The sequence below is a fragment of the Pelophylax lessonae genome (assembly GCF_965119305.1).
Source record: "Pelophylax lessonae genome assembly, chromosome: 9".
In the NCBI taxonomy this organism is placed as follows: domain Eukaryota; kingdom Metazoa; phylum Chordata; class Amphibia; order Anura; family Ranidae; genus Pelophylax; species Pelophylax lessonae.
The window spans coordinates 201,871,549-201,888,039 of NC_138776.1; positions in this window are offsets into that span (position 1 = coordinate 201,871,549).

Consider the following 16,491-nt stretch of genomic DNA (forward strand, 5'->3'; position numbering starts at 1 on the left):
ACTATTTTAAAAAATTATATAAACAATTAAAAAAAAGTTAATACAATAATATAAAATATGTGATAAATTAAAATTGCTTTCTTTTTTCGAATGTTTCTTAGGAAACAATATTTCCTGACAGACTCCATGGCAGCATATGTATCGGGTTTGGCCCCGCCTCTAAACCTACCCTATAGGACATCCACTCCCATAAATCTTTGCACCTGTTCAGCACCCGTGTTCCTTTTTTGTCCTCCTAACGGATTACCTGTTTCCTACCTGAAGACGGATCCCAGGAGATGGATATGACTCTGCCATTCGGGTATTGAGTGTTTTCTCCAATAAGCCCCAGCTGCTGCGGGGTATGGAGTAGGGATGAAGATGTGTGCAGCCCTTGGCCAAAAAGCCCAGCTGCTGCGGGTGGCCTGTACCCTAAATATGAAGTCCGGTGTGTCTGAATTCCCATCCATCCCTGGTGACTAGCGGTTTTCATTGGTGGTCAGTGAGTACCCCTTCCTAATTTGTTTTTTTCTCCATGGCAGCCTCATTTGTATTTATAGCCTTCCTTTTCTGTGTGCTTACCTTTTTTCCTTGTTTTTCCCTGTTGGCTAGTGCTCCGGGGCCGGTCAGTGCTCACTTCCTGACCGGCCACCGGTTTCTGGCTACCGCGCATGTGCGAGCGCCTCGGTAACGAGGCTTGGTTCTTGCGCTTGCGCAGTGGCGGCACGGCGCATGCACAGTAGGTATTTTCGGCGCCGCTTGATGACGCAAGCGGGCGCCATTTTTAAAGAACCCTTCAGGTGTCAGCAGAGTGTGTATTCTACACACTCTGCTATAGGAAGACAGTTCTTCTGTTCCTGTTCCATTATATGCGATTTTTGCCTGCTGCATCTGCTGCTACTGTGCATTGAGCCCACCCAGGTTTCCTGGTGAGTACGTTGACCCCAGGATTTTGGGAGTTTTTTCTTTCCCCCCTCTCTTCTTCCTTCTCTGATACCGTTGTCCGGCTTACCCTGTAGGTCAGCGCCAGAATGGAAGCCTCCCCGCCCTCCTGTGGTCAGCCCGCCCTTAACAGGTATGCAGAACTTGGGGGTTGGGGTGCATGGAGAGGGGGGATTAGGTCATTTATTTTTGTCCCTGGCTCCCGGTTTGTCTTGGTCTATTCCTTTGTTTTACAGCCCTCCTAGGTCAGATGTTCGACAATCCTCACGCAGGAATGAGCATCGCTCGAGGTCCCCATCAGGCTCCCAGCTTCAGGGGAAGGCATCTGCCTCAGCTGGCCCCTCGCGACACCCAGACAGATTGGGTTGTTGGGGTTGTGGTGCACGTGTCCCTGAAGACAATACGATGCGCGACAAGTGCTCCTCCCAGGCTGCGGGAGAGAGGGACAATTCAGACCAATGACTGGAGGCCCTAGTGAAGAGGGTCATCAAGGATTCCCTGGCAGAATTGGGAATAGGTCGGGCGCAGAGCCCATAAGTGAATCCTCCAAGCCCTCCCCCTGAAAGAGCACAGACTAGGGAGGATCCTAAAATCTCTCAGCCTTCCTGTCGGATAGTGACTCGGAAGTGGAGGACCCTTGCTTGGAATTTGAGTATGCTCTCGTCCCCTCCCTGGAGAGAGCGGTAAGAGAGACCCTGAATTGGGAAGATCCAGCTGTTTCTCCGCCAAAACAGAATAAATTCTTCAAACAGAGCTGCAAAGAGTGACTTAATTTCCCATTTCTAGGTGAATTGGGGGATATTATTATGGAGGAATGGAGTAAAGTGGAAAGGAAGAACTCCATGCTTTCCAAAATGTCCCGGCTGTATCCTTTCAAGGAGGAAGATATAAAACATCTAAAATCTCCTCCCTTGGTGGACGCCGCAGTCATGAGGCTGGTCATACATTTGACCCTTCCACTAGAAGATACAGCCTCCTTTTTAAAAATCCTCTAGATAGAAGAATGGATTCTGATCTTAAGAGAATCTATCTGACTGTAGGAATGGCATGCAAGCCGGCACTGGCCTTGGCCGCAATGTCCAAAGCGATGGAGTTATGGTCCGACTCAGTGGATGAGTCCTTTCGGAGTGTTTCTGAGGAGGCTGCCAGAAGTTCCCCCGATTCAGGAACTTGGATGGCTGACCCAGCTTCCAAGCAGATCTGGTGCCGTATTCCCTTTGGGGGTTCCTCCCTCTTCAGGAATAAGCTGGACGGGGCTATAACCCAGGCTACAGCGGCAAGTCTGTTTTTTTCTCCCTCAGAATTAACGCCCTCTCAATCCAAAGAAGGGGCAGCCCAGGAGGTATGTTCCAGATCGTGCCAAGGTAGCACGCACCTATAGACCTGGCAGAGAGCTTGGTCGTAATTGGAGATTAAGACAAACCTCTTCTCAGGAGCCCTCAAAGAGTGTCCCTTCTGGCGACCTTGATACGACCGGGTCCTTTTAAGATTGGGCCCGCTCAGGCATGTCGGGCGCGGGCTCGGTTGCTACACTTCCCGTGTGTCTGGGAGGCCTCAGTACGGGACCTCTGGACTGTCAGGCTGGTCACATGCGGACACAAGTGACCTTCAGCAAAGCACCAACACCCAGTTTTTCTTCCTACCTCCCTGTCACCCTCAGGGGAGAAGTGCAAGGTACTATTTTTCCTTCATAGAGTTTCTGGTGTCTCAAGGGGCTGTCATCTCCGTACCAGAACAAGAGTGTGGCAAGGAATCTATTACCCTCTATTTCTCGGTACAAAGAAAATCGTATCGTGGAGACCATTCATCGTTCTGACCTTCCTTAAGCGATTTATCAAAAAGAAAAGGTTCAAGATGGAAACTCTTCTTTCTATTCAACAGGCGGTTCAACCAGCAGGCTGGATGGTGTCCATAGACTTAAGGGACGCATACTTCCATGTCCCTGTTGCACAAGATTTCCAGAGATATCTCAGTTTTTTTCCTTCAGGCAATTGCACCTGCGGTTTACTTGTCTCCCCTTCGGGCTTTCCACATCTCCACGAACCTTTTAGAAAGTTTTTGCTGGTTGTGGTAGCTCTGTTGAGAACAAAGGGCATTCGTCTTCATCATTATTTGGACGACATTCTTCTCTTGTCCCAAGACAGAACTCAGCTGTAGATGCAACTGGACCAAGTCGTGTCCACCCTTCAAACGTTTGGTTGGCTGCTAAGTTTGGAGAAGAGCCATCTATTCCCACCCAGTCCCTCGTCTACCTTGGGGCCCTGTTCAAACACAGCGACAGCGACAGTGTTTTTTTCATTAGGAAAAAGTCGCAGTGGTCTGGGACAGAATTCTCCATGCCCTCTCATCGCCTCACCTCCAAGCGTGTCAGGGCTTGAGAATCATCTGGACCATGGTGTACATGGCTCCCATGGTAAAATGGGCTCTATGGAGAATGAGACCCTTACAGAAAGGTTTTCTTCAACAGTGGGATACCTGGCATCTGGATCAGTCCATCTTCCTGACTCCAGCCATGAGGGTGTCTTCCATGGTGGTGACATCGGGAACGTCTTCTGAGATGCCATTCTCTTGTGCCAACCTCATGGATTCTGGTGACCTCGGATGCCAGCAGCACAGGTTGAGGGGCCCATTGCCTCTCGGAAGTGGCTCAGGGCAAATGAAACCTTTCCTCTCGGGGAATAGTTACCAACATTCTGGAGCTACGAGCGGCTCTTCGAGCTCTGCAAATGCTCCTTCACTTGACAAAGGGGTTTTCAGTGATGCTAAGACTGGACAACACCTCGGCAGTCATATATAAGGAAGCAAGGAGGGACACGTAGTTGGTCCCTGCTGCAAGAGGTGGAACCGATTATGGCCTGGGTGCAAAAGAACTTGTCCAACCTGTCAGCAGTGTATGTTCCGGGGGTCCAAAATGTCCAAGTCGATTTTCTATCGCGTGTGCAGTTGGACGACAACAACAAGTGGTCTCTCCAGAAGATGTCTTCAAGTGGATCCTGAACCTGGGTTTCTCCCCAGAGGTCAACCTCTTTGTCTCCCCTCACATCCGCAAGTTGCAGAAATTCTATGCGAGATTCAGAGATCCTCAAGCTTCCGGGGTAGACACCCTCAAGGATCAGTGGAGGTTCCGCAGGGCATATGCCTTCCCTCCGGTTCCAATATTCCTGCAGTTTCTTTGGAGACTCAGGTCAGAAGCAGTGGAAGTACTGGCCGTGATACCACCTTGGCACAACAGGCCTTGGTTCCCTCTTCTAACACTCTCAGTATTCAGGATCCAATTCCGCTGCCCTCAGGCAAGATCTACTATTACAAGGTGCCATACTGCATCCTTGCCCAGCCTGACTACACCTGAAGGCTTGGTTATTGAGAGGGGAAGGCTACAGGCCTTGGGGTGCCCCAAAAAAGCTATCTCTACACTTCTGAGTGCCAGACGGAGTTCAACCAACAGAGTGTATGAGAGAATCTGGTCAAAATTCTCCTCACATCTGGCCGCCAGGTCCAACCCTCATTCATCCATCAGGTCCCAGGATGTGTTGAGTTTTCTGCAGTCTGGTCTAGATCTTCCACTCTCAGTAAGCTCCCTTAGAGTCCAGGTTTCGGCTATTTCAGCTTTTTCCGGTTTTCCTTGAGCTAGCCATACTCTGGTCTGACAATTTTTTCAAGGGGGCAGTAAGACTCAGGCCCCAGAAGAAGCCAAGGTTCCCTAAGTGGGATCTCCCCTTAGTTCTGGATTTTCTTTCACAACATATCCGTGATACAGATGAAACTCTTACCGTCAAGGAATTGACATTAGTAACTGTTTTCTTGGTATCCATTACATCCGCGAAGAGAGTCTCTGAAATAGGAGCCTTAGGGGCGCGGGAGCCCTTCCTAACCTTTTTTCCAGACAGGATAGTCTTAATCCCTATGTTGGAAGCAAGACCAAAGGTTACCTCTGTCTTTCATGAGAATGTGGAGATAGTTTTGCCTACCTTTAGGCAGGAAGAGGGCTCTTCTGTCCATCCGCTGGATGTTGGATTTTGCCTCAAACAGTATCTGAAAGCTACGGTTTCCTTCTGGAAGTCAGATCATCTGTTTGTCACCTTCAGTGGAAAGATCAAGGGACTTCGGGCTTCTTCAAAGTCTATCTCTTCTTGGTTTATCCAAGCTATCCACTGCGCTTACAGGGCTGAGGGCTTGACTCCTCCAGTGGCGGTTACGGCTCACTCAACTCTGAGTGTTTCCACTTCTTGGGCAGTCTCCAGACATGTCGCGCCCGAAGTGATTTGTAGAGCAGGATCACGGTCCTCTATAATTACCTTTTTGTCTTTATGTTGAGCCGGCGGCTCTTTCTTCTGTTAATGTTGGTTTACAAGTCCTGTCAGTTGAGAGAGTAAAGTAAACTTTTGTTCAGCACCTGCCCACCCTGTTTGTGTACGGCGAGTTATTTCCCGATACGTATGCTGCCATGGAGTCTGTCAGGAAAATGGAAAATTGATATCAAATACTTACCGTAATTTTCCTTTCCTGATGGACTCCATGGCAGCAGTAGTTCCCTCCCAGTTTCTATGGAGGATAGTTACAGAACACGTGTGCTGAACAGGTGCAAGGATTTATGGGAGTGGACGTCCTATAGGGTAGGTTTGGAGGCGGGGCCAAACCCGATACGTATGCTGCCATGGTGTCCATCAGGAAAGGAAAATTACGGTAAGTATTTGATATCAATTTTCCATTTTTCCTGCCATCATCTGTAAAAGTTTTTTCTCGGGACTGGTATATTGTATAAAAATTAATATTGGTGGCTAAAGTGAACCACAAATGGGGTTAATTTACTAAAGACACATAGACTGTGCACTCTGTAAATGTAAATGTGGTGACGTGTTACTTTTTAGATGATACCCAATCAGGTTCAAGGGAAAAAAAAAACATTTTTGCTTGCACATGATTGAATTATGCAAATAAGCAGAGCTTCACCACATTTACTAAGCTCTGGGGTAAATAATTGCAACTGCACTTGCAAAGTGCACAGTTTACTTACCTTAACCTCCCTGGCGATATGATTATGTCTGGAAGTTTATACCAAAAGCGGTACAATTTTTTGCATGGAAATTTGGTGTTATGTATTATAGGCCTACAATTCTTAGTAATTACTGACTTAAACCTGACCAAAACAAGACTCTAGTAGACATCCCAGATGTGATAAATTTTGAAACACAAAATCATGAATTATAATCTCATAAATAATGTAATTTTATTCAATAATGTAGTAAATAAGGAAATTTGTCAAAGAAAGAAAATTCAATACACATGCTGCGTGTGATAAATTTTGAAACAAGGAACTACACAAAGTCCGACGTCACAATCAGGACAATGGAACCTGGTTTCCTTTCGGACTTTCTTTCCATTTCTATTGCGTTTTGAGCAGCAAACAACACACATCCTGGTCGGTGCTACCTTTTTTGCAGTTGGCGGGATATAGTCTGCAAAGTGACGGCCGGTCAGACGTTCTGGGTTGACCACGTCAACAGCGCGACGTCCAGGTCTATTTACAACTCCTGATGGTGTCTGGTGCTTTACAAAAATCTGCTCAGCCACCTTCCAGACAAACTCGGAATGAGCAAGAGGCTTGTCAATGTTGGCTTTGTGCAGGATGTAAGCGTTCCAAAGACATTGTTCCAGAAGGTGTCTGAATATTTTTTTATAATATTTTTTTTGCTGTTTTCGCATAGCGGGATAGAAGGTCATGGCCTGATCGGCTCTGTCGACACCTCCCATTGTTTTGTTATAGTCAATCACGACCTGTGGTTTCAGCACATCTGTCCCACATTTTGTGTGGACCATGGCAGTGGAGGTATTGTGCACAGTGCTCATGAGACACACATCCTTCTTGTCTCGCCATCTCATTGCCATCATCTTACCCTTCTGCCAGGCAACCATTTCTCCGGTTTTTAGTTTTTTTTTTGGCAAACAAAGATGGCATGTCTCGTCGGTTAGGCCTAACGGTACCATATGCGTCGGTTCTATTTTGTAGCAAAACATCATATAGTTCCGGGGAAGTATAGAAGTTGTCCGTGGTCACACAATATCCCTGGTTCAGCAATGGCTCCAGAAGTGTCAGGACGGATTATGTGGCCATCCCATAGCCGCTGTACCTGGGGTTGAATTTAGTGCCTTTGCCGGTGTAAATTACCGAATTCCATATGTACCCCGTGGATGACTCGCAGAGCATATATGATTTGATGCCAAACCGCGCTCTTTTGGATGCGATGTACTGAATCCAGCTTAGGCGACCCTTGTAGGCCATCAAACTCTCATCCACACTGACGTCCCTTTCTGGCACGTAGGTCCGCTGGAAATTGGCCACAATAATTTGCCATACCTCCCAGATTTTTTTCAGTTTGGGCGCAGGATGCGTGGCCTCATCAAACTCCTCATTGTTTGTGAAGTGGAAATACTTCATAATCAGGGAGAAGCGATACTCAGACATCACGGTGCCAAAGAACGGAGTGGCCAGTAACCTGTTGGTGGTCCAGTACCATTTCTGGAACGGTTTCCCCACCAACCCCTGAAGAAAGAGGAGTCCCAGAAACAGCCACATGTCCTCTTTTGTCACTGGTTCCCACTTTCTTCTTCTGGAAAGCCTGGCATGCAGCGTAGCGGATTGCTGCTCTTGGTAGCGATTCGTCTCTGTGACAATTATTTCAATTACCTCCTCAGTGAGGAATAATTGCAGGTATGCCAGAGGGTTGTCACGCTCGACATCTACCTTCATCCCGGGTGATCCGGTGAACGGGAATCTTGGGGGCGCTACCTGGTCTGCATCGCAATCAATAGCGCACCAAGTGCGCACATCGCTCAGGTCAGGTGCAGGGTCATCGCCGTTGTCACTTGCCAGATCCGTGTCAATGTCAGTGTCAGATGACAAATCACCCCATGACTCGCTATCGCTCACTTCCGCGAGCACCTCCGGGTCGCTGTCGCTGTCACTCAGCTGGTCCAAAAGCGCTTTAGACTGGCGCTTTTTTGATGCCATAATATATATATTTTTGGGCACAAATCACAAGTATAATGTCAGACGGGGCACTGTACTGCCAGATCTGAGGTAATCTGTGGTGATACAGTGTAATCCTCTCAGATTACAGTGTATCATCGCTGGATCGCCGGGACAAGGTAAGTGCATTACTCGGGGAGCCAAGGGGGCTCCGCTGGCACTCTGCAATACTACCCCGAGCGTGACTTGGGGTTACCGCTCCTGATAGAAAAAATTAACCCCCGAGTCACGCTCGGGATCACCGCCAGGGAGGTTAAGTAAATCATCCCCATAGAGTGCTTATGCTCTTAATATAGGTGGCCTATGACTGCAGGTGTACATGTGCATGCATGACCTCAGAATCCTGTTGTGTCATGCATTTTAAAAATGTGAGACTGTCACTGAGAATGTAAACCAAATCTGTGTATGCGAGCCCCCCAAGGTCTAAATCTGGCCCTAGGTGTGAAGTTAGAACATCTATGCAGATACCACACAGGAAACAGCCTTAGCTACATCAAATGTGTTTTGTGACCAGCCTTTACTTAGCATAGGTGAGGTTATTCATCCCACATCCATCCAGCTGTTTACACCCTCAAAATTTTAAATATATATATTTTTTTAAAGATGAGAAAGCCTGCTATAAGATAATATACGATTATAGGTGTGACACAACATTTGCTACGATCAATGGAATGAAACATTTTATCATCAATCACATTTAGGATCTATGCAATGCATATGTATATTCTGTAACAATGGGTCCCAGCATTACATATGGATTTTGGTTACCCAAGTTTTTAGTATATTGATATTAAAAAATATTTAATTGTGTTTTATTTACATTGATGCAAACTTTATGGCTCAGCAGTTTGGGAAAACATTTTTTTTTTTTATTTACTCTATTACGATATGTTGGTAGGCCTCTTGGGATCCTTCCTGGAGGGATACTTGTCTGCTCTAGGCGTTTAATTATTTTAGCTCCAATTAGTAGCAATATGATTTTCTTGCGAGTGATATGTAGTTATTTTTCACTTCTTATTCCTACATTTTCTATGATCCTACAATTTGGTTGGCCCAACTTATCAAATATGTATTTTTAATTAGGGATAAGTCAGAAAATGTGACCCCCCTCCCTCCCTTTACCCCGCCTCCTCCCTATCCCTCTAGCTACACTAAGGCAGCCCTCAGATTAGTCCATTTTTTTTGTTCAACCAGCAGGTTGAACAGAAAAAAACTGACTTGATTCCTCCCCGCTGAGCTATTGTATTCTGACAGTGGAGAGACTTCTCCACTATCCAAATACACTGATCAAAGTTGCAGGCTATAGCCCGCAGTGCTGATTGAGCAGGGAAAATCCAAAACAGCGGTTGTACAGAGGTCGATCGGTAGATTGACTTCTGTACAATCTCAGTGCCCATACATGGATTGAAAGTTATCTGCTCCCTGCTGAACCAGACAAATTTCAAGCCATGTATGGCCAGCTTAAGTCAAACTATCCCTTCCATAGGTATTTGCTTACATCCTTCAACAGTGGTGGCTTCCTGCATTGTCAACATCCCAACTGGTGTAAAAGTAGCATGGATTTCCTTCGGCTGTGCACTAACATCCTATAGACCTGAATGTGAGGATGTTAATATAAAACAAGTACATCCTATTTAAGCCTATTGGATAACAGTGCGCAGGACAACTGTGCACATTACATTTTTATTGGCTGGAATGTAGACAACGTGGGAGGCTGCTGCTATTGGTAAAGGAATGTAAGCACATGATTTGATGACGGAAGTCAGCAGAGCTTCACCTCAGTCACCAAGCTCTGGAGCAAATTTTCCTGTAAAGTGCAACTTCACTTGCAAAGTGAACAGCCTATTTGTCTTTAGTAAATAAACCCCACAGGAGGCAGAGGTCAGTAGCACATGATGCACAAGTAAAGGGTTCAGCAGTATGTGAAAAAGTACAGAGTGTAGAGGTCAGGAGTATGTAATTCACAAAGCACAGGGGTAAGTAGTATATCATGTACAGAGTTCAGGGGTAGGAGTATATAATGTACGGAATACAGGGATCATGAATGTGTAAAGTACAGGGGTCAGAATTATGTATCCCTCCCACCAAGTACAAATTCCCCACCCCTAGCAAAACCACGCCCCTTACCTCCCCAAGTAAAAAATTCTAGCCCCAGCATACATCCTTTGTTTCCCAAGCAAACTCTTCCTCTTCATGAAAACCTTTTCTCATCCACCACATCACTAAACTCCCCCCAAGAAAGCCCATCTGCATTAGCAAATCCACCCCCCCCCAATAAACTCCCACTAATCCCCTACTAACCAAAATTCCCCATCCCCCCAAAAAAACCCTTCTCACCCCCTCAGTAAAGTAAAAAACTGTGCCAAGAAAACCCCTCCTCATCTCTGAAGAAAAATCCCTATCACCCAGCACAGAAATCCCTACTCCCCTGCACAGAAATTACCCCTAGCACAAAAATCCTCTCTCCCCAGCATCCCCTTGCCAAGCACTCACCAGGCCTCATGCAGAGCATTGGCTATGCAGAATGGGGGAAGATTCGCCCAGCAGTGCCATATGAACTCAAGAAGAAGTTTCTTTTAGTTCCCTCAGCCCTACCCTGCTGCTGTGACCCGAGGTCTGACGGAGAGCAAGGTAGTTTGCTGCTATGCAGGAGCTAAAAAAAGTGCAACATATAAGTGGAGCACTGTCAATTACTGGAAAAACATGTAGATAACAAAATAAAACTAGTGCTAAATCATATATGTGATAAAAAAATTATATATGTCAAATTCCCATTCACAGAATTCCACTGTAGTGCAAATATAGTGACATAAAATGCTTGTATCCAATGTGTTCAGCGCTTACCACCTTCAGGCAAAATTCCTGCTCACCTCCAATATCTGACCCCACCACAGAGTCAAATAAGCCTTAATGTCCTCCACTTAAGATGATACTGGATGATAATGGAACATTTCCACTGGTAGCACCCCTGAATCATTAGTCCTCCGCCTCTTACTCACGATATTTATTGAATATGCCATAAAAACAGAAATGGAGAAATCATAGTGCTCTCTGCTATATATGGGCATCTTGAGAATTTGTGGATTTACTATGCATTAGGGTATATGAAAATGAATGGTTCTGTATTTTAGTCTGTCACTTTAAATAAATAATTCAGTAAAATAAATAAATTAGTTTAAATAAATAAATGAATTAAAAAAAATAGATTGGTCTATTTATCTATTTAACACTTTCTTTTTTTTTTCTTCTGTGCTGTCCATTCCACTTTCTTTTTATGCTTTTTTTTTTTTTTTTTTGTTCCTATGATCTTTTATAATGCATTTTCCTGAAAGAAATACCACATTTTAGGAGATGTAAGGATCTCAAATGTAGAAGCATTGGTTTTTAGCAGTCTAACTGTCTCCTGAAGCATGTGTGCAGATTCTGCCCATCACTTGTAGCATGCCTGCAGTCCCCTGTCTGTTGCATTATAATTACTGAACAATATGTGTGGATATTTGGTGATGTTATGGCTGCACTTGAGGCCCCCTGTACAGGGCTGGCCCAAGACATTGTGCTGCCTGGGTCCAAAAATATAATGATGCCCCCCCCCCCCAAAAAAAAACACGCCCACCAAAAGGCCCCCACATGCATTATTTTATATCATGATAATTAAAACTAAAATCTAATTATTCAGGAAGTCAGATTTACATGCAACAGGCTACAGTAGTATAGGGGCAAGCTAGGGTAGTATACGGACAGGCTATGGTAGTATATAGGCAGGCTAGGGTAGTATATAGGCGGACTAGAGTGGTATACGGACAGGCTAGGGCAGTATATGGAAAGGCTAGGGCGGTATACGGACAGGCTAGGGAGGTATACGGAAAGGCTATGGCGGTATACGGACAGACTAGGGCGGTATACAGACAGGCTAGGGCGGTATACGGACAGGCTAGGGCGGTATATTACAGTGGGATCAGTGGCAGTGCTGGTGAGGGATGGGGAAGGGACTTATTTTCCATGTTGCTCATGAGTAGGGCAGCCCATTGAAATGTATGGGCTGCCCTACATGTGATACATATAAAACAACTTCTGCACTCGTGTGCAAATAAAGCTAAACTGTGTAAATGCAAAACAACAGATTTTCTCTAAATATTCAGTGTTCATAAAACTGCACTACCATGTAAATAACTGTGAACACTGTGCTCTGCTCATTAAAGATGGTTAACTTGTATTGAGTATTTAGTTAATGTGGGGAATTTAGACTTTGATAAAACAGAGTTTGGATAACAGAGGGTTAAATGGAATGGTCATAAAGTGTGTTCACATTATCTGGACATACACAGAGTGTGTAGGGGGGGGTGTTAATATAGTGATATGTGGCGGCTCCAGAGATGTCTGTTAGTTGTAAACAAAGCTCCAGACTCGGCCGGGCCGACTCCCCCACACGCACACTCCCCTGCTCTTCCGATCCTTCATATTAGCTGAATCAGTCTCATCTCCCTGCAAACAAATCCTCCTGATTAGTCCTGATGTAAAACTGCCAGCTTACCTATCCAAATTGACTTTTCTTAGACTTCTAGGGCAGATAGAAAAAAAAGAGTTTGGGAGCTGTAGCGGGACAGTCACTGTCTGCTGTGGGCAATTATGTAACGTGCATTAGATGATTAGGGTATGCATGCCTGTGAGTTGTCTCCGGCTCTGTGGTGTCTGGCACTGGCAATAGTGACACCTATGCCGAGATCAGGAGATGGGATCTCCTCCAGCCTTTCCTTCTTCAGTCTTCACTAGTCAGCTAACCTTTTAGTCTCCACCCCCCAGCCATTCCATGAATTGAATGGGCGGCCGCAAAGAGGCTGATTGGGCGGCTGCGGGCTTCAGAGACAGCCCAGCTGCTGAAGCTGCTTTGTGCCCCCCCCCCCCCCACTGGGATGCACCATCTGCCCACCTGGATGGGGGAAGACGCAGAGCTTCCCTTTCCTTTTGGTGTCCCTAACCCGCACAGCCGGACAATAAAAAGGGGGCACCTCCGGTGTGATGTGTACTGATAACAGCGACTTTGCACACAACTGACAACTGCTAGAAAGAAATGTGGTCGGCAATTTGCTGCCCCTTTAAACTGCCGCCTGGGACCAATGGACCCAGCAGGACCCATGGTAGGGCCGGCCCTGCCCCTGTATCAAGAAAGTTGATCCCTACTGTTCGAAGAGGTCTATTCACCAATCTTTTTGCCCAAGATTCACACACATTTCACCCAAGATATTCATATTTTTCCAATGTAATCTTAAGAGAAAGTTGTGTGAATCAGGTGAAAACATTGATTAATAGACCCCTAAGTAAAAGACCAGTCATTGATCATACATATAAATTGCAGCATCAGATAAAAGCAGCTTCAAACGCATTTAACAACCACTGTCTGCTGATGCTACGTTATAATTACAAGAGATTGCTTAACACACAGGGGTAGATTTACTCAAACTGGAGATTGCAAAATCTGGTGCACCTGTACTGTACATGGTAGCCAATCAGCTTCTAACTTCAGTTTTTTCAATTAAGTTTTGACAAAAAAAAAAAAAAAAAACCCTGAAAGCTAATTGGTTTCTATGCAGAGCTGCACCCTGCACCAGATTTTGCACTCTCCAGTTTTAGTAAATCAAGCTCACAATACAATTGCCATCTAAAGTTATATGCCACCATTAAAAGAGCAAATGGCCTAAATAGCCAGTCACGTAAAATCAATGGCAAAATAGTTATTGAATTTGCTTCATTGTCCCATGAGTGGCCACAGTAACATAGTATACAGACATATGTAGAGTAAGACCACAATAAATTGGGGCCAACTATAGCGCTTGCTTCAGGTGAACCACTGCTGGACAATTGCTTGTCAATTCAAAAAAAGGTTAAAAAACGTGTGAGGTTGGTAGGCCTTAGAATATATATAAATGTATAAGTGAGGGTGCGCTGATAGTGGTGAGTTAAAGCCGCAACCTGTATTCAGTGCCTGAATAGAATAAATATAATAGTGATGTGATGGGTAGGTGCGCTAAAACAATATCCAAAAATAATATCCAAAAATAATAAAGTTACACTTGGATATATGTGGGAGGTGTTCGGTGTTATGAACAACTTAATTGTGACAAAATGGAAAACATAAGAAAAGTGCTCAACAACACAACAATATGTCCAAAGCATAAATCTTCTAAATGTCCATAAATGATGAATCAATCAAGTGCTCAAACAAATTGGAATAAAGCAAAAATCTTCAGCTTCAGTGTAGTGAACACCCACCACCAGGTGAAATTCCTCCTTACCAGACGGAAAAGTAAGATGTGCACAACTTAGCATATGTGTAGATCACTGCAACCGTGCATGCTGCCAAAATCCATGTGAACCACCCAGAATGGTCCCTTACCGGATAAATGAACAGAATACGCCTGTAGATATACTCCGAGTCCCTTTCCACTTCCTCCGTATGTATCTCTACACGGGAGTGCCTTTACAATCAGCTGATGGAAAGCGTTGTAGTTCCAAAAGTACCCACTGCTTGCTCCTCCACTCTGAACCTAAAGCTAGGCAGGTGTATGTGACGTAACGCGTAGGAGGAGCCGCCAGACTACCGGAAGTGACGTTAGAGATCGGAGCGATAACGCTCCCCACGCTGTATTGAGATTTTACCCGCATTCAAATGATCTACAAATTGTAAGTGCAACTACGTTTTTAATAAAATATCTTGTTTGACATACTGCACCATGATTGCCCTATGTTTTTACTGAGCCCGAGGCCACGATATGGAATTAAGGACGGAAAGTGTATGCACCCCAAAATACTAAACAGGATAGGACAGGAAACACTTGAAGGAGGAGCAAGATACCGGAATAAGTAAAGCCTATATGATATTCGGAGACTAAGCTTTGTATACAGGCGCAATATACACCTTATTGAGGTGAGAATATAGAGCACCTAGATGTGACACCTGGTGGAGGCAACAAGTCACAACACCCATACTCTGCATGAGAGCACCTTGTTTTATTTAATGATATCGAAGGGAATGACACCTGATTTTGGATTTCTATATATATGGACACTATAAACACAGCACTTTATTTATTTATTCATTTTTTGATCTAAGCAAATGAGCACACAGCACTTTGTATTTTTTTGAAGTATCTTTATTTTTATCTTGTCTACGGTTTATTTATTGATACCTTTTAGGAAAGTATAAACATTCAGCACTTCATTGTATAGAAGATAACTGGAATAGTTTATTTATATTGATATATATATATGAGATATATATGAAGTATTGGACCACCCTTTATTAACCAACATCAACACTTTTTATCACTAGAACACTTTTATACATTTATTATATTATATTTATTTTTACTTTATATCCACTTCTGAAGCGCATCATCCACCTAAACTGTATACATTGTATTAACTGGTTCCTGGTACCAGTACTGTGGTGCAGCAGTAAGAAGGGAAAAACACATATCCTCAGATAGCGCAGGAACCACCCATACATATAAGATTAAAGGAAATAAAAGCAGCTATAGAAAAAACCTTTTCAATCACAGTATCCTGCTGATATTTAATATTTGCTATCACCAGATAAAGATGATCATGGTACACCAGGCTGATTAATACTTAAAGTGGTTGTAAAGCTTCAGGTTTTTTGCTTTTTTTTTTTTACTAAAAATAACAAACATGCCTATACTTACCTGCTTTGTGTAATGGTTTAGCCCATCCTCTTCTTCTGGGGTCCCCTGCCGGCTCTTCAGGCCCTTCCTCTTCATCAGGTTGTAATGTTCTGGTACCTTTGGGTACCCTAATTACTCTTTCATAAGTGTATGCGCCCCACCATTCTCTTTTGGTAAGGTGCGCATACACCTTTAAGACTGATGCTGTCATCACTGAGCGCCGGACTGGATGGCTATTTAGATCGCCGGCTCTCACTCACATGTGTTCGTTCAAACTGCTTTGTGCCTTGATGCTCTCGTGCTTGCAAGCATACCTCGCTGTCGGAACCACGCTGCGCTGATCCCTGTATCCCGCTACCGGATCATCCGCTCTTGCCGAACCTCTCCTCTGCTACATTGCTATTAGTGATAAGTACCCCACAGGGGAAACCTCTATAACCTTTATACTAAAGCTTACACTATCTAGCTCTGCATACTAAGGACTATTACTACATCTGCATTATCTAAGATTGCTAGCTCTTGAGCCTACTACCACCTGTTCTTGCACTGGGTTGATCTCTCTTGTATGTCCACCTGCTACTCTGTCATCTGCTACCATACATGATTGCTAAACCTATCTGCATCCCATCTGCTACTATCTTACTTTCAAGAACATTTCCTTTCAAGTGTCTGTCATCTACCATCTCTACCCAACCTGTCTCTTCAGCCTATCATCACTGTGTTACTATATACATAAGTCACTCTAGGAAACATCTTATTGAGTGTGTGTATTTACTTGCTGAATTGAGATCATCCACACATGATGAGTCATTGAGAGTTGGGAATGGTGTCTCAGCGTTTCTCTACATGACTACTGAAGTGGAA